We start from the raw sequence: 18,394 nt of genomic DNA, 5'->3' as shown, positions 1-18,394 counted from the left end.
GTTTAAATTTGTTTTTGCATGATTTCGCATTTATGATTTAAGGATATTTTACGAATTTGTTAAAGATACAATAAAATTAAATATGTGTGATTTCACGTAAACCCGTATTATAACCTTATTAAATATGCATACTTTATGGCGTATACATTTTGCGGTAATATGTTTTGATATTTTATTAATAAGTTGAACAATCCCAGTTGCAGGTCTTTGTATTCCAATTATTATCAAACTTGTTATCTTGTCATTGAGCCTTTTTGCCATTTCATGCTTGTTAGAAACGCTTTCCTTATTGTGACGTTGACATTCCCATTTTGACGTGGGAGCGAATCGGGCGCCATGATCCCGTGACGAAATGTGATGTTAAAGCGTCGATTTGACAATTCTCACACTTTTTTGTAGCGGTGTCTGAAAGCTAATCATTTACGCTTGTGCTTGTAACAGATGATGTTTGTCAAAGTAGTTCTATGATGGATTTTAAAAAGATGCTTACTTGACGACCTGTTGCGTTATGCATGTGTTTGAACGATTTTGTTTCTGCTCATGTTTCATTACTATTAACTCTCCACAATATCAGACAAGCCAATAATAACGACTGATCGAGCTTAATGGGTTAAGAGATAGACACCAAAAACAGCATTTGTGGACGCCCGTTCCCGCAGTCGACTTAACCTGTCTCAACCTGTCTTAACCTGAGGGGTATGCGTAAGCTTTCATCTAATTAAATCTTCTTTACGTTGTCAAAATGGTTGGCGAAGCTTTGCATGATTCACGGAATTATAGCTACCACCGGTGATTTTTCTATATAAGCACATTATTTGTAAGAATGTGGTTTACTCAAAATAACAAAATACTCCATCATAGTGCTGGGTTTATTAAAATGGGAATTAAAATCGCTGATTTCGCTTCTGCGAAATAAAAATATTAAAATGTGTGAGTTTTTTCTGAAATTGCTATTCGGAAAACCATTCAAATAAACTCTGCAGATTCTTTTGGATCGATTTGTGTAAGCGTTTGTGTTGGGACGCCGCAGCGTTTTTCTAAAGCTCTCCATTTATTGCTTTAAAGGATGTGTTGTCTCTTTCGAATAAAAACGGCCGGCATATCAGCGGAAGCATACAGAGAGCATGTAGTAAGGACGTACGTACAATTGTGGGAATCTGTGATAAGCATGGGAATAGAACATGCAGAAAAGGACAGAGAAGGGTCACAGTGCACAAAACTGCCGACTCCTCTCTTTCCCTCTCTCTCTCACTTACTCACTCACTCTCTTTCTCGATTCGAAGCGAACGTGATACATGTGGATATGCCTGAAATTTTCCGAGCAAAAACACTCGTTTTAATTGTGTAAAACCTGTCAATACGTAATCATTTTATTTGAAAATGTTTCAGCTGCAAAGCTGTTATCTTTAAAGCGCGCTCAAACTATGGAACTAAAACATTACAGGTAATGTTTATTTATACGGAGCCGCTAAACTAAACATTACACTGTATACACTTGGATAAATAAAAACAACAAACCTTTCAGATAACGTCATCAACGCTGGGCTTGTTCGTCTGTGGTGGAAATTTGGAAAGTCACGTCCGCCAACAGTTGTTCATTATTCCAAAACGCTCTTTAATAGAAAAGTTAAACTTAATTGGCACTTGCAAAGCAAACTACAAAGCGAAGCTGCCCGCATTACATAAATCAACAACAATCAAGAATGTGGCAGATCAAAGTGGGTAGAATTGCCGGTATGCGCTGTGTTCATTCATGAGCGCCAATCGTTACGAATTTTGAAATTGAAACACCAAATATCTACAAGTCGTGGCACGAAATGATTACAGTAAGCACAGATTCAAGCATTTAGTACAAAATAAGCTCACGTTTCCGTCAAAGAGCTTCACGTTGTTTTGCGTTAATTATCGTAAACAAGGCGTGACTTGTAACAGGTCCAGTTCTGTAAACAAAGGACTTCAAAAGTATTGCATGCTTTTGTTCTGTGTTTCGGTTTGCGTGTTTGTTTGTCTATGTTTGTCTTTTTTACTGTTATTGAACTAATGGCAACGTAAAACACTGAATAAGCGAAATGGAAGTAATAAGGTGTCCAACGTTTCTGCTAAATTTTACAAGAACACGTCAAACGCACCACAATTTTTCCTGGCGTTTGGTGCAGGGTCCCGCTTTAAGAATTAATCGCTAAGTGGCGCTTTTTATGAAACTTCTACTTTTGATAAGGCCACGTGATGCGTATAAAAGAAAAAGGAATCGAAATTTATGAAAAATTATATTTATTGTAAGGTGTCGTTTGTGTTTGTTGGATTCTTTTCCATTTATTCCATCCAACGCTACTAAATTCGCAACTAACCATACGTTAATGCAAGTGGTAAAAATCGATAGGTCTGTTAAGTTAAGTAGCTTGCTGGTGAAAAGCGAAAAAATTAGCGTCAAGTCTAGCGCTGCAATCTGCGTTGAAGATCAATAACAGGTTTGGTGACTGAAATATTAAACTAGACGGATCATCTGCCAGAATCAATAACACTTTGTCGATGAACTTAATAAACCAAAGTACGACCGCAAAAATATCTTCATTCTTTAATCGATAGATTGCATTTTGTAATTGTTACAGTCGTCGCGCGAAACCCAGGTAATTAATACAGTCAACGTTTGCAGCAAAGAATTAACGCTTCGAAATTAACCCTTGGTTTTTGAGGAATCTGATTTAATTTGTTTATAAAAAATACTTCTCTATTAATGGTACAAAACGGTTAATCATGCTTTCTGTCCAGCAGTAATCCATAACGTAACATCAACAAACTTGCTCCAATAACTTTTAGGTGTTGTAATCGTCATAGGAAAAAGGTATAAGCTTTTATTTGAGGTGATATAATATATTTGTCATAACCGATAAAAGGAAATGGTTTAATTCCGAATTTTGTCCTACATTGCACCGACTGTACCAAGATATACATTTTTCTCTTATTAAACTGTTATGACACTAGTGCCTTCTCATGTATATCAACAATGAATCACAGGAGTGTGGTTTTTGCAAAGCAGAAAACCTAATCCAGGTGCTTAATACAGCACAGGTGATTTTTGATTATATGTTTATACCAATAGCTATACCCGTTTTTCAAATGTTTCTACAAAATTCGTTTTGAGTTGATGTTCATTTTATTCAATCATTTCATTTTTCACCATGGGCTCGGTGCCAGTAGATAACATTATGTAACCTACTGATGCACAAAAAACGACAATACTTGTATAAGACGGCTTAAATTAAAATTTTCAGCAATTCCTACCTTTAACAAACAAAACCTTTTGTCTTTATTGTTAATGACTGACTTCGCGGCTGGCGCGATACATCTTGCATGTTGGGATGTGATTCGCCAAAATTTGAAACAATGTCTGGTCGTGTTTGCGTCGGCTTTTTTTAATGTGGTATGGGTATATTATTATTTTATGAAATCGTAAATTCCAATCTCTCGTATACTTTGATCCCCGACGTATACTTAAATAGTAATAATGTTAAATTGTTATTTGAGAATTGTTACCTAACCGGTTAATAATAATTAGCGCCGCATAAACGACCTAAGTGAAGCTCTAATGAAATCGGATGTTTTCTGCTATGTTGGTACGAGAAGCGGACGACTGAATCAGTAGTCGATTAGAAATTTAAAGAAAGGAACCCAAGTGTTGCGTGCGGCAGCGCATCAACCATGCGCATTAATCTGTAACGCACGCACCAGGCGGTTTAATTGCTGGAAGCAAAGCGGCGTCGGAATTAATAACGCAGCTATCCTAATTGAGGATCGAACCGAAAGAGTCTGCGACATGACAGGTTGTGCAGTGACAAAGTGGTCTAACGTACATAACTGCTGCTAGCGATTCATATACAGTACGCTTTTTCATTTCGCTGTGGTCGCTGTTAGGTGAACGCATGCTGCTATTAAGTTTCTAACTGAGTAACCTGACTGAAGGCGTAAAATAACAGAAAAACTAACTTTTAAAACCCGATTGGCGACCATATCCGCCCTATCCGGTTTGTTGAACATTTTACCTCACCGGCAGAAAAGTTTCTCTTTCGAAAGAAAAACGATACGATGAGACGTTTCCCGACATGCTACTGTCCAAATCAAACATTTTAAAGTAATACATGACCCAATGAAGTCATTAACGTTGCAGTGTAATCATGTCTTTACCGACAAAAAAGTTTTTTGTAATCGTAATATATGCTTTATCATACCAACTGTAATATCGTTTAATTTCACAAAAATTTTCGATTCCACTTCTCAGTTTTAGGCGATCTTCACATCGCACATGAAGCTGCAACCGCCCAAAATGTTGTCAAAATATGCCCAAGACTGAGAACGGCGAAGTTGGGTTGTTTTCACAACAGCCCAAGCTACAGTCGTGATAAAAAGTTTTCGTATTATGACATTCAATATTTTTGGCAAAACATCGTTTAGACTAGCCAAGACCTTGTGAGTGTGATTAGTCTAAACACTTTTAATACATTTTAACTTTGCATTAATAATAATGGTCTGTCATTGGAGATTTTGTTTAACAAAAATGCGGATTTTTTTAGGTCAAAGCTATTCTTCAAAAGCTATAAAATAAACAAAAACTCGCTCATTCGATTTGAAGCCATTAGAGATAAAAATTAAAGTTTGAACTTGGCCGCGAAAGTTTAAACTAAAATAAACAATTTTTCTTTCACCCACGAGCGAATATGGTAACAAGCACGAGCCCACCAAAGTGCTTGAAGATTAAAATATTTTACCCTCGCGTCACTAGGATAAGGTGATGAGTTGATAAAACAAGCTATCAAAGACTGCTGATCCTGCCAGCAGTTTTGTCATAAACATTGCTATGTCAAAAGCGTTCTCATATCTAACTGTTGTTTTATTATTTAAGGGCTAAATACGGGCCCCAAAGAAGCTCTTGATAGGCCTATTTTGAACTATAAAAACTTGTACGAATGACTTCAATGTATATACGTGATACTTTGATGAGGATGCTTTGGAAGTTTACGTCATCAAAAGTAACACTTATACAGGCTAGGTTAACTGTTTTACATGTTTTCGATGACCAAGCCTTCTGATTACAAAACGACTGACCGTCATTATTTTGTACTGAAAATTTCCCACAAACGGTTGATATATTTCAGCTAATTCCCTTGACGCTGGAAGTCTAAAGCTGCTTTCACAGGTAACAAAAAGTTCCAAAATATATCAAGGAAACTGTAACCGACAATTTATGTTTCCTGTTGCCCTATTTAGCTTCCGGTATGGGCTAAGTATGACGTATACGCTTAGATATGGTTTGAATTTTTTCGGAACGAATAGGAAGCAAAAGTATTTAAACAAACGCTTGACGCTTAAGCTTACCAGGCAAGAAACGTGAAAGCGTTATCATAACTGTGGCTTTAATGACCTGCGAGATCTTTGTGGCACCACTAAGGCACCCTTATTTGTTCATTCATTCTGTCTTGCATGTTTGTATGAGCTGAGGAATTCCTTTTGAAGATCTTAACGTTAATTTGGTAAAAATCTCAAATGTATAGCTTTTTTATAACGAAGGTATGTCGTTCGTAGTAACAAACTTATATGCAACATCTCAGTCAAAACGCACTCTGAAAAAATATTTTGACTATTCTGATTAACTTATAGGGAGTTGTATTTACTTCTCATACAATAATAATAATAACAATAAATTTAATAAGATATTGGATTGTAACATCAAACATTGAAAAAATTTATCATAAAGTGATCCCACATAAATATCATTTCTTCTGAAATTTAAAAAGAGAAATAACGAAATGATGACAAGAAAACCATTAATGGTCATACTACTATACTATACACACTCGTTATACATCTACATATATGCTTCCAACTAGTCGTAGAAGTTATAGTTGTCTGTCAAGTTAATTAATATAATTGATCATCGTGGGTTAATAACCCTTAGAAGCAATTAACTCGGCAATCATTTTCTTACATAACGACTATTTTAATCTTCTGGAATCGGATAAACTTCGAGTTCAAACTGTGGGCATAAATACTTGGGCTATAAGACAAGAAATCGAAAATTAATTACATCTACTACGCATTTCTAATACATTCACTAAACCATTAATGACGGTGCTTGGCTTTCAGGCGCAATGTTTAGACCAAACGTCAAAAGAAGGCTTCAGGTTTTGCCAACTTCGTAAGCTGCTTAAACAAACGCACCGATATTGTAATGTTAACGCTGTGCGGCCAAATGAATTGGACGCTTACGCTGGTAAACATTCTCATAATATTTGTACTGAACATAATGCGGCCGCCAAACGCGTGAAATGACCGCTTAAGCCGGTATACAAGGAAGTTTAGTTGTAAAAAGAATAACGTCTTCTTGCAAAACACGAGTTCAAAAACCTGTGAACGTAACAGGATCTACGACAGCAGATTGTCGTTTCTCCGGCAGCCATAATGTTTACAGATTAAACAGGGCCATCGTCTGGTCATGTTATAGAAATCGGTTTAATGTAACACATCGTTAGGAGGCTTATCTGACCCTGAAGTTCAGCCAAGCGCTTGCAACTCGCACGTCTTGAAACGCTTCTCTGTGCATCCCTTGTCGCGATCAAGTACTCTAAAGCGTACCTCCATAATTGACGTAGGAATGATCCGAATTTGTCGTTTATTTCACGATTCTATCAAGATAATTTTCTGTGACGTAGAACCGCTTGGTGATTGACAGTTTGCCAAGATAGATCGTGAAGCTTCATACTTCTTTGTTCACTGCGGGGCTTGGGAGTTGAAATACAGACGTCAATGATGAATGAGATGAAAGGATAAGAAGGCTTCTTACAAATTACCATGTCTTGCTTTACATCGTTATCGCTGTAAATTAATTATTGCGCTTTTATCTCCAGTGTACTAGGTTCAACAACTTAAACCCGAATTGACCGGCAAATTTTATCTATGAAACCCAACCGTTATACTAAAATAAATATATCGCGGCTCATTATATCGGATAAGTTTAGATAAGATAGTTGTAGGAAGTCAAGCGATAAATGAATCTCTTCATGTGGTTGTTTTGACAGATTTGTGTCGCTGCTATGGCACAGGTGAGGGATAACGGCTCGTTAGCCTGACAATTCTCTTTGTGGATTTTGCACTGATGAAATAAGAACGTCTTCGTGGTTCTCTCAAATAAAGAGAGCATCTTTTTTATGCCGTTATAGCGCTAATTTTCACAGGATATTAGAACGCACAAAATACCATCTTCCCAATTTGGCTGTAAAATTATTGTTCTCTTTAAAGACGATTTATAGTCAAAAAGCATGTCAAATTTAGGACGGTATTTTTTACCTTTTTATAGAGAAACATGATCCCGGAAAAGCTCATTATTGTAACGACCCGTTTCAACAAACGAAACAGCGTGTTTCAGCAGGACACGGGAATTAATTGCAAAAAATACAATAAAGTATATTCTATGGTTGCGGTGGCTTGCGATTATCCATTTTTGGTTTGCGGTTTTTGTCTCTTTATCAGACTATTGAAGGCTCTTCCTATAAATCAATGCCACGGATATCTGGTGGTTTCAAAGAAAAGATATTTTTTAAAGAAAACTGGTCCGCAGATTTTTCGTCACAACTCCAAGTCAGTTATTATTTCACACCAGCAGTATATAACGATATGGAAGGTTATCATTGACTGTACAATGGCTTGGACCTGCTGTTGGACGAAAACCATGTCAAAATGCCACATTTGTAAGTCATGCGTCTTATTTTTTACAAGTATTCATTTTGTTGGATGTTCATAGTTTTGTTCGAATTTTTGTGGTGACTATTGACTACTATCATGACGTACGAGTAAAACGTATATGTGACATGCTTTTCTTCGTAAATTAAAACCCTTTCATTTACAAATGAAATTTGTCTACAGTGACACGCACATATAATACAGAGGCTTCATTGATAGGTTGCCGGGTCATTATGGATTTAGACGATCATAGGGTCTTGTTAAATTTTTGTCATACATGGAAAAACGGCGCGGTGGCTTTATTTACTCGTGTTTGAGTAAACACTTTTAACAAGTTTTTCATTGATGCAGAGCTTCTGAAACTCTTAGAAAATATGTTATGAATAATGATCCTGCGTATTACTGATTATTTCAGTTGATAAGCATTTTGTTCCATCTTATTCGAAACAGGAAATTAACTAACGTCTGTCTCGTAAGTAGGGGGATATGTTCCATGTTTAAATCTAATATGTATTTACCAAAAGGTTGATAACAAGAACACCGATAGCACTATAAGATTTTTATGTCTTTCGACGCTGGTATAAGTATTTAAAAGAGTATATAGGCTATAGTAAAAGCTAAATTTAAAAATGTCCCTTACGCTTTACAGTTTACACAAACACTATGAAGAAATTTTTTTATCTATATGTTTTATCAAAAACTATACCAGTTTTTCTTGCCAGACGATTTAAAAAATGCATGTGTTTTCTTCTAGAACCCCCTGGTTTATACTACGCAAAGAGAAAACGCGAAAAGTAATTAAGTGCCTTATACAAATACAAATTACAAAAGATGAAAATAAATTAACAACTTAAGAACTTAAAAGGTGTATACGAAGGCGGCACATTAAACTAGACACGCGCGAACGAGTAAACGAAATTAATAATATAAGATTATCATAAAACTTTAATGTGACTTTCGATCCTATAGCGGCCCTGAGATTAAAGATTGAGATGAGATAAGTTATACAAGGTGAATAAAGCACATCCACATGAGCTTGTTATCTTACGCTGTACTGTCTTATGTCATTCTTACCTGAATTGTCTGTAGCTGATTGTATCTTCTCGCTCTGTTTTCAGCAGAGACATCCTGCATTTAACAGTTAATTAATACGGTAAATATAATGCTTGTAATATTTTAAAAAATAGTTCTGTATTACCAGCAATATTTGGCATTCAACATTTTGAGTAATTTGTTTGGTTGGGGCGCTAGTTTATCCATTTGACAATGAACATCTTCGACATTTTGCTAACTTTTTACAGCGAAAACAAAATGGCGTAATATCTATATGAGTATAATAAGTATACCTATGTGCGTATATATGCTTACCTATATAAGCATATATAGGCAAGCATACAATACACGCAAGCATGCAATATATACATGTTGTTTCCGAAAAATTGTGAGCTGTGATAATAAATTAATAAATAAATTAGTTTTTTCGGTAAAACGTCGACTATGGACTTAAAATCTCGGCTAAGAATGGCTTTTGCCATTGCTGGAGTACTGGTTGCTTACGGCGTTACAAAATCGGGTAAAAATCAGCCAAAACAAAGCCAAAGTCATATATTAGCCCGGTTTAGGTCATGATAAATACGGCGTAAGATTAAGTTTGTAAGCATTCATTTATTTTGCATTCAAGCGCGCTATGTAACGATGAACTAAGATTTCAGCAATGTCGCGTATAGTGCCTACTGTCAAGTTCGTTGCTTCGCTCATGCATTTTACATGAGTTCGAACATTTTTTAAGTTGTTTAGATTTGTCTTTTTGAACTCGGGCCTTTTGCTAATCCTCTATATCCATATTAATTCAACTACCAGTATTTAAAATTTCATCTACTAATTTTGTATAACCGACATATGAATGTGTCTCAGGATTACGTCGTTCTATTACGAATTCTCTTTTGATGATTGTTGCGATGATTGTAAATGACGAAAGCGATTTCAGCTGCTGAAATTGCAAAATGTAATGATAAAATTTTGTAATTGTTTACTAAAACCTCTCAGCTTTTCATAATACGATACAATACCCAGGCATGATGAATTAGGCTGGTTCAACTCGGCCCTGTATCGGCAAAGAGTACAATACTGTGGAGGGTAAAACACACAACAAACAAAGAATTCTGCTTCACCGCCGGAGTTTATGTGCTTTATATGATGAAGTCATTTTGATAGGAGCGCCATGTTCAAGGTGTTTGTGCTGTTATTATGCCTAAATAACGTGACTAATCTTTTGTTGACATAATCATAACTTGAAATATTTAGTAATCAAAGGGATCAAATTCTGTCTGATTTGTATACACTCCTCGGCAAATACTTCTTTTTGCGGGATACCAAATAAGGGATTGAAATGGATACAGTGTTGTTCTATATATACTGTTTATATCGTCGTCTTTTATTTTTGTGGTGACGAAATCATTGGGTCACGACAGTGGAGAATAACAGAAGAAGAAATATATATTTAAGTTAATTAAGTTTTTCATGAAGTCAGAAAGACCGTGGTTGACATGCAACTGAAAACTTCACAAAACGGTTGTATTTAAACGGCTATTTTTAAATTCGACTGAATTTGTTGACTTTTTGCTAAACAAAAGTAAGTTATAAAAAAGATCATTTAAATGTCTTCCTTCCAAGTTGAACTATTTATTTATACAATTTATCTATACTTTGTGAACGAAGGTAATCCTACGATTGCCATACCAACGGAAAAGTGTACTTTGTTGTTGATATATTATATTTGTTAAAGGGAGACCAGAGAAAGTCCTGGAGGAAGAGAAGTGCATAAGTTAAAATGTCAACTAGGACCATAGTTATCTGTAAGTAATACAGACCAGCCATAGAATCCCTTGCTGCATGAGTACTTTTTACAAAACTTGCGCTGGAAACGAGTATTTTCTTAAGAATTCTGCCATGTCTTTATTAATTCCACTGTCACAAGCTGAACAGCGTAGGTTATAAAGAAGTGTATGTTTCGGAAATTAAGATTCCTCTGATTTTGTTAGACTCTTACGTAGGTCTTTAAAAAACTTGTTTAAACCAATGAAAAGGCAGTATGGTTGATTTTGTGGTTTAGCCTGGGAATTTCCTTAGCAGTTGGCGTGTTACAAAGTTCCAGGTCACGTGCAAAATGAAGATAAAAGGTGTCATGAAAAATAGAGAAATTTGCTTTTTTAGGCCAAATAATCCACTCTTGATTTTAAGCCTACTTACCGGGAGCTAGTTATATCTAAATTACTTCATATTCCAGTATGAGGTTTAGTCGCAGGCATGCCTAGTTTACATGCAAAGTTTTCCCGAGCTCCATCACGCAGTTTTTGAGTAACTGAATGTTTGGTAATTTTACTACATAATGAAATAACCTAAGACATTAGCCCTTGTTTTAATCACATACGCCTCCTATTAGCCCTCTTGAAGACTTTGATTTGCTGATTACTTTTTCAAATGCAGTACCTATTAGAGCTGATTTTAAAGTTCGTCATCAGACAAAGAATTTTGGTCCAAAGTAATGCAATTTTACACGATCCAGTAAGTCCAAGTATCGCCTGGTTTTGTCTTATTGACCATATGTGTTCACATGCAACGGCAGATAAGCGAGATAGGTGCGGGATGAACTGCTTAGATGTTGAAATTTTGAAAAAATTAATCCATCAGATTCTAGTTTGGAAGGTCAAGGGCGTGACATGTGACTGACAAACAAAAACAAAATGCAGCAGCAGTGATGCGAGCATATTTCAAAGACACGCGACGCGATGGAAGATGTCAAACGATGAAGAGCAAGATAAAAAGTGCGATTTATCCCGATACTCTGGATTCTGTGGCATCCAAAGTAAACAGCAGGTCAAAATCTGACGGCCTGCACACGACGGCTTCGTTAATTATGCAAAGAAAATTAAAGATTACGTCTTTTCGTGCTCTAGTCCCTGACAGCCCCAATTTAATTGATAAAATATATCAACAAGCTCAACGCAATGCTCCTGGAATCCTGATCGTCTGCTAAGTATACGTGAGGGATTGTTGTCATCCCAAGTCATTAATCATCATTTTAGTTTTGCCAATTCAATGATAAAAGCATCCGATAAAGTGAGGTTTGAATCAGCAACCGTTTTAGAGCTGTGGTGCCGGACTGCTCTTCAGGCAGAGGAGGAAGGGAGGATTCTAATTTAATTAGGCGTGAGGTACAAGCTTTCAATGGGCATTAGGCCTCCGTCGATCTTGGAACTACCAGAGATTTTGACCATTGCTGATAACCTCGCATATGTTACTATATAGCTTACTGTATAAGCAGATATAAGGTAATTTTGAAAGATAGAAAGACATGTGTTGTTTTGCTACCACTTTTCCATTTGGCTTGTGTATATATAAGCTTGTGTCTCCCATTATCTAATGTACTTGTGGCGGATAGATAGTTTCTAGTAATGTTATTTAAGAAACATTCTTTGATGAAGGGATCTAGGGGATGTTGCAGTAGGTCCAAGGGGCACGGAGAAAGAGGAAGTAGGCTAAGGGTTTGTTCTTTGAATGGTTTTCACCTCATGCTCTTATATAGGACACACTGCTATATTCCTTTGAAAATTGCCTTCTATGAATATGCAGATTTCAGAATTCAAATTCATTCGTGTAAAATTACAGGCTGTGCACTTGTGTCCTTTTCACAATTATCTATTGACGCAATTAGTAACCTTTTTCGTTTTGCGAAACGTTGGCAGCCTACTTGATCTTATATCAGTAGTGCGTTACTAACAGTAACAATTTGCCACTTGAATTGCCTCTTATCAACGCCGCAAGTCGCTTATTTATAAAGAAAACACTGCTATCCACATTTTGATCAAATGCGAACATCAGTCAAAAAATTGTACCATAAAACGGATGGTTTGCTCAATTCCTCTTAAACATTCGAAGATGGAATGCTTATAAAGTTATTGCTTATTTTCTTAGTCTTATCTGAAGTAAGAGGATAAACAACTTTGCTGTATAATGACGACCGACTTTGAAGGAAAATTCCTTTTCCATTATTAAATTTTTTTTAAAGGAAACAATGTTTTAAGTCAGATGAAGAATATTTTTTGCTTAAATTCTTTAGTTGCTATTATCAAGTTTGTCTTCTGCAATCAATTTTTGCAGCTTTGATGCGCAATTCGGTACCTTATAATCTTAAATTATACATCGAATTGCTGAGAAATAAGTGTTATCGGCGAATTAATGTTGTCTCTTATTTTTTGCAAATTACCACTTCCGTTGTGAACGGACGTAACGTTATTGGCAGTGGCGAAGGCAGAACAAAATTGGGGGGGGGGCAAATATTTCATGAGTTCAAGGCAACTACAAAGTGTTTGTTTTAAGACACCGCCACCTGATGTAGAAGTCTATAGACACAAAAATTGGGGAGGGACATGGTCCCTTTCGCCCCCCCCTGGCTACGCCTATGGTTATTGGCCGCACCAACAAGTGCGGTAACGCTGCAACCCAGCATACATCTTGCAATATTGCTCCATTATCTTATCTCTAATTTACAGTTCAAGTTGAAAATTGCTTTTCGATAAGTTTGCACTTTAATTACGTCAATGCCGAATTTTCCGAAGTTAGAGAAACGAATAAATAAACAAAACGGTTGAAATATTTGTAGCAATGTATAGTTAATTGCCTTGTTATTTTCCCTCACTTTAATTCTTCAACAAGTAATGTTTAGCGCAGTAAATAAAGGTTATTAACTGTACCCAAAACAATCTTACAGCTCATCGAGCTAGCTAATCCGTCCGAAAAACTAAATTTTGTAAAAGGTACGAATTAAGGAAAAAATGTTTTGCTCTTGGAATAACGATTCGGCAGTTCTGGATCGTGCCCGGGATCTCGTGTGTAATGTGTCAACAAAAAATCTTTGAAAGGGTTTTTGCAATCGTCCTAAAATGTCATTAATAGCTAGTTTCCTTCTCTTTTGTCTTTGTTTAGCTTTATCAATTGCGGTTTTACTCTAAAATTCCACTTTAATTATTGGGGATATTTAACGAATATAGATATGTTTATATATTTGGCTAAGCAGAAACAAAGGTCTTAAAAGTATACAGGAAATACGCATATCAGTTGTTCGAACCCACAAAGAGGGCCCCAAGACGTAAACGAAAGTTGAAAAAACCAAGCCACATAATCACCATAAACCGGATTATATGGTACAAGGCAAGTTTAAACTAGCTTTTAACTGGTGTTAAGAAGGCCATTTCATTAAGCTTATATACACATCACAAGACTAAAACACTATTTCTTGCACGGGCAAGAAAGGTGTGTTTTCGAGCTTCGGGTTGTTGTGGAATTAACTCAAAGCCTCGTATATTACCATACGCTGGGGAATATAGACACGCGGTTTGAAGTGCGCTATAGCGTGACATTTTCGTCCAAGCTACAAGTCTTCGAGGAACAAGTGAACCCTCTACATGACAACGCACTCTGGTAGGCTTAATCCAGATTTTGCCCATATCCTATAATGAATAATATATCTCGTCACACGCAATTTAGATACACGCATATCGCATTTTCACGTCAAGCCATTCATTATGCAAGAAATACGCAACCGGCTTTTCTTATACTTTTGTCCCAGAACATCACTATTAATTATGAACTATGGGAATGACTCCTGTTAGTGATTCCATTTGCATAGGACAGGCATGCACAACATACGGCCCGCGGGCCGCATGCGGCCCGCGAAACCTTTACATGCGGCCCGCGAGGTATTCCGTGATTTCGCTCATTCAGGCATTTTCTCCACGGTTACAGTTACATAATCAACGAATCCGATGCTTTACCGCCGCTAAGCGTTAAAAACAACTAGATACTGTAGTGCGAGAGGCAACCGTCTCTTGACAGTAACCATCTTCTCAACGATATCTCTTATTCAACGGTTAATCGGTCACATTATATAAAGTAGGCTACACGTTAGTTACAACAACGTTAGCACGCGGCCCGCGAAAAATATTTTTTCGCTAAAACGGCCCGTGTACTGTTTTGAGTTGTGCATGCCTGGCATAGGAGAAGGGCCGTGGATGTATTAAAACGTGGTCTCTAGGCTAAAGATGCCATCAAATGACCTCCAAACATTGCATGGCACAGTTGCATTTTTCAAAGAAAACCAGCTTTGAGACGCGTAAATTAGCAATTTGATTTCAATTGGAAATCTAGTCATGTTTTTGTTGTAAATTGTTAAACTGTAGCTGCCTCTACGACAGGTTGCCGAATGTTTACCAAATTATAAGCGACATCAAGTACAAGGGAAACGTGCCTTGCCAAACGCTTGTCGGCGAATTTTCGCCCCATACGGGAAAGGGATATAGAATTACAACCTTAAAAACAATGGTCGCCTTTCTAGGGCACTCATTGCTTACAAGATATAATGGCAAATTTGTATTTGCTTTATATCCAGCAGCCATCTTTCGTTTTAATGCGCCTCTGCGCATACTGTAGCTGCAATTATTTCTGTTGTATTCAAGTACAATGACTTGGAAACTTTTTCTTCTGCAGTGCAATATAGTTCCATACAACGCTGATAAGCAGGCTACAATTTGTTGGCTCCAGGCCATACCACGGTCTGTTTTCTACTTGTTATTGTATGAAAGCTGTTGCGGATTCATTAACTATATACATTGTACACATAAAGCAAGCTCCGAAATATACCTTTCATTTAAAAAGGCGTTTTCCGGTAAAATATAGCTCGATGTTTTAGTTGTCTAATTTCAAGAGTCTAAAATGGCCATATGGTCACATTTTCAATCAACAACGAATTGGTATAGGTTGTGCCGAAGGAAGGTTAACTTTTCCACAAGACCTCATTTCGGCTTTCATAATTAATGCGGGTCAGAGACAAATCAAATTACGGAAACTCACTCACTTAATACTGACGGAAATTAATGGAATCCTTCATCACCGTCACTTCAGATTTGCGCTCTCCGGAAATTTGTTCGTCGTCCTAACGAGAGTGCTTATTTTCCTATTGGACAAAGTTCGATATTAATTCTTTTATGAATTCCTAAAATCAAAGGCTTTTGTTATTCGAAACGACAGAAATAGGAATGACATTCGGCAGAAGATGCCGTAGAATCAAGATCTTTTTTCTTAGTTTGTTGGATGAAAAAATGGGAAGAAATTACTGTATAATTGAGTGACAGTACCAGATTTTAACAGTTCCGACTAAACATCGGGGGAAAAATGCATCCTTTGGCCGCGGAAGATCCCAAAAAATCCCGCTACACATTCCGGAATAGGGGCTTTACTGGGGTGATTTTGGTGGTAGTTTTCGCCGATTATGAGATACATGTTTGATATAGTGGTGCTTGTCGTAGCGTGAAATTGGGCGCTATAGGGAGTACAAAAAGCTGAGTTTATGGTGATGCCGGCATTGGGTTGTTGTGGCAACAGTGCAAGCCACCTTACAATCTTGTCGGCATCGGTTCTTGTCAGCCGCATCATGATTTTTGGCTACAGGTGATTGTTTTCCATGTTCAGGCTTGATTGGACAGTTAGGAGAAAAGCAGTTTGTAGCAACACTCATGCCTTTCGATATGAAACATAAGTTGGCAACACAAAATAATTGGTTCAGCCTAAGAAAACGGGAAAAGTAAAATATCCTACGAAAGAACCATATCTAAGCACTGCAAAGTAAGGCAAAAAGAAGAAATTTTGTTTTTCGATTACATTTTAAGTTGCCCGATATCATTTGTTCAACTATTATTTAGGATGAATTGTATGAAATAAAAAATGTTTAAACTACCCCAAAATTTCACACGCTCCCAAAATATTGTCTAACTTTAGTTTTGTATGTGCAAAGTACAACAAAACTAGTGTGCAGTGGCATTGTTTAAAATAAGACATGCGTATAATTAAAACAGGAATTTAATGAAACAAAATGTCAAGTTTCCTAAGATAAGACCAAATTAGAAATCTCACTTACGTCGTGATGGGTCTTTGCGATAAAACGTCGTGCCGTTGTGGCGTAGGTCTGACTTGAGCGATGATGACATTTACGTAGAACACAGGTCCTTTATAAGTCTTTTACGTGAAGTTTGATTGGTACATACCAGTCGGACAACAAAGCAGACTTTACCAGGTAAAGCAAAAATATCAACGGAATTGCGTCAAAAAAATAAGCAGAAGCATTCCTGTGCCTAAAAGAACTGCGCTGTACAACCAGCTAGTCAACTTGATCCACTATTAGCACGCATGCCACAAAGTGAGTCACGTAAAATGGGGATTTTATACCAAAAAAAACGATTTTCGAAAACTTGCGCTTCGAGATCACAATTAAAGAGATTCTACTTTATCTTGTATGTTGGTAATTGTGTCCAAAAATATTGGCCGCCCACAAGCAATGAGCAAACGGGAAAATATTCTTCTCCCCACAACCAGCTGAAAAAAGCTTGCAGCGCGCGATGATACGCCATATATAAGCAACAGAGATGCTGCGCACTCCAGCATTGCAGGGGTAGAACGGTATCGATAGAACACGGGTTTTATGAGTTTTCTGGCATTAGTTAAAATGTTGATGATATATTTGCAAGGTATTATTTTGGAAGAGAAATTTATTTAAAGATATCAAGCTTAAATGTCTTATTTTTTTCCGACAAAAATGAATAAGTGTAAATTGTAGTTACATTGAATAGGTAAAGGTTGAATTATGGTAAAATTTAGCCTACTTCCCGTTGAAATTTTTAGTCTAAACCGTACACAAGCTTTATGTCTAAAGTGGAAACGAGTGCAAGTTTAGTAAATTGTTTATATCGTAAATCCAATGAGACGATTTGTTGTCCGACCTATTACATAGCTATGTGTTATTCAACTCAGAAAGACTAACTAGGCTAGGACTAAAGAACAGGCTAACTTTAGCGTGCTACATATGACAAAGAATTGGAAATAGCATTTTTACCTAATCAGCGATAGTAGAGTACCATAGTAGAAAAGGAGCTCTTTCTCGCGTAAAACTTATTTTGTTATAAATACAGACAAAATGATATCGTTAAGGGGTTTCTAAGCTGCTTTTAATGTAAGATAGTTTTTGTTGCATTTTATGAAGTTTGAAATGCCATCACTGGAAATTTGTAGACATATACACATAAATGTACATGCATATGCATGTGCACATGTACATATACAGCACGTAAAGGTTAATGCATAGATACTTTCCGCAATTTTTTTAAAGACGATTTAGCAAAACATTACGACCTTTTATTGCGGAAATTGCTTGCACATAATTACCATACGAATGATTCCACAAGCATTGGTTGTTTTGAAAGATATGAAAGATATGTTGTTTTAAACTTACATTTCTTTTGATTCAAAATCCCACAGGAAAAGACGTTTTCCTTATCAAAATTAGACATGACATGAAGGAACAAAAAACGTCGGATTGTGGTCCAGTTTCGTAACACAACTCTCAAAGCAATTTTATTAAATTTTTCTTTGAAAGCCGCAAAAATGCGACGTGAAAAAGAAAATGTAAGCGTCTGGTACCTATATGCTATTCTTTCGCTAAAGCAGTAACTGGCAACAAAACGAGTTAAGAATCGTTTTCTCCGCCGTCCAAATGGATAAATATGGATAAATATGGATAAATATGGATAGGTGTTGTTACCGAGCTTGTTACATG

The 18,394-nt window shown here is 36.6% G+C and overlaps 1 protein-coding gene and 1 long non-coding RNA gene across 4 annotated transcripts in view; one reads left to right on the top strand and one right to left on the bottom strand.

Moving 5' to 3' along the window:
* The window catches only part of LOC143451981 (uncharacterized), a 31,260-nt gene that overhangs the window by 1,382 nt on the left and 11,484 nt on the right, over window positions 1–18,394 (top strand). Inside the window, exon 2 of one of the 3 annotated variants that reach the window (XM_076952778.1) lies at window positions 9,805–9,961. The exons of 1 other annotated variant lie outside the window; for it this stretch is intronic. The gene's annotated coding sequence lies outside the window, so the exon portion shown is untranslated. Of the gene's footprint in view, window positions 1–9,804; window positions 9,962–16,718; window positions 18,244–18,394 lie in introns of those variants that run through there. One more of the 3 variants, XM_076952779.1, reaches the window with a different exon arrangement.
* On the bottom strand, window positions 1,213–16,897 carry LOC143451982 (uncharacterized). Its single transcript, XR_013114933.1, has 5 exons — window positions 16,703–16,897; window positions 15,644–15,742; window positions 8,806–8,859; window positions 1,519–1,613; window positions 1,213–1,307 (listed from the first exon to the last, which is right to left on the bottom strand). It is a non-coding gene; the product is annotated as an uncharacterized LOC143451982 (long non-coding RNA).

This window comes from Clavelina lepadiformis, chromosome 4 (assembly GCF_947623445.1).
Source record: "Clavelina lepadiformis chromosome 4, kaClaLepa1.1, whole genome shotgun sequence".
Taxonomy (NCBI): domain Eukaryota; kingdom Metazoa; phylum Chordata; class Ascidiacea; order Aplousobranchia; family Clavelinidae; genus Clavelina; species Clavelina lepadiformis.
The sequence above is the reverse complement of the archived record's forward strand: the minus strand, read 5'-3'. Positions and strand labels throughout refer to the sequence as shown.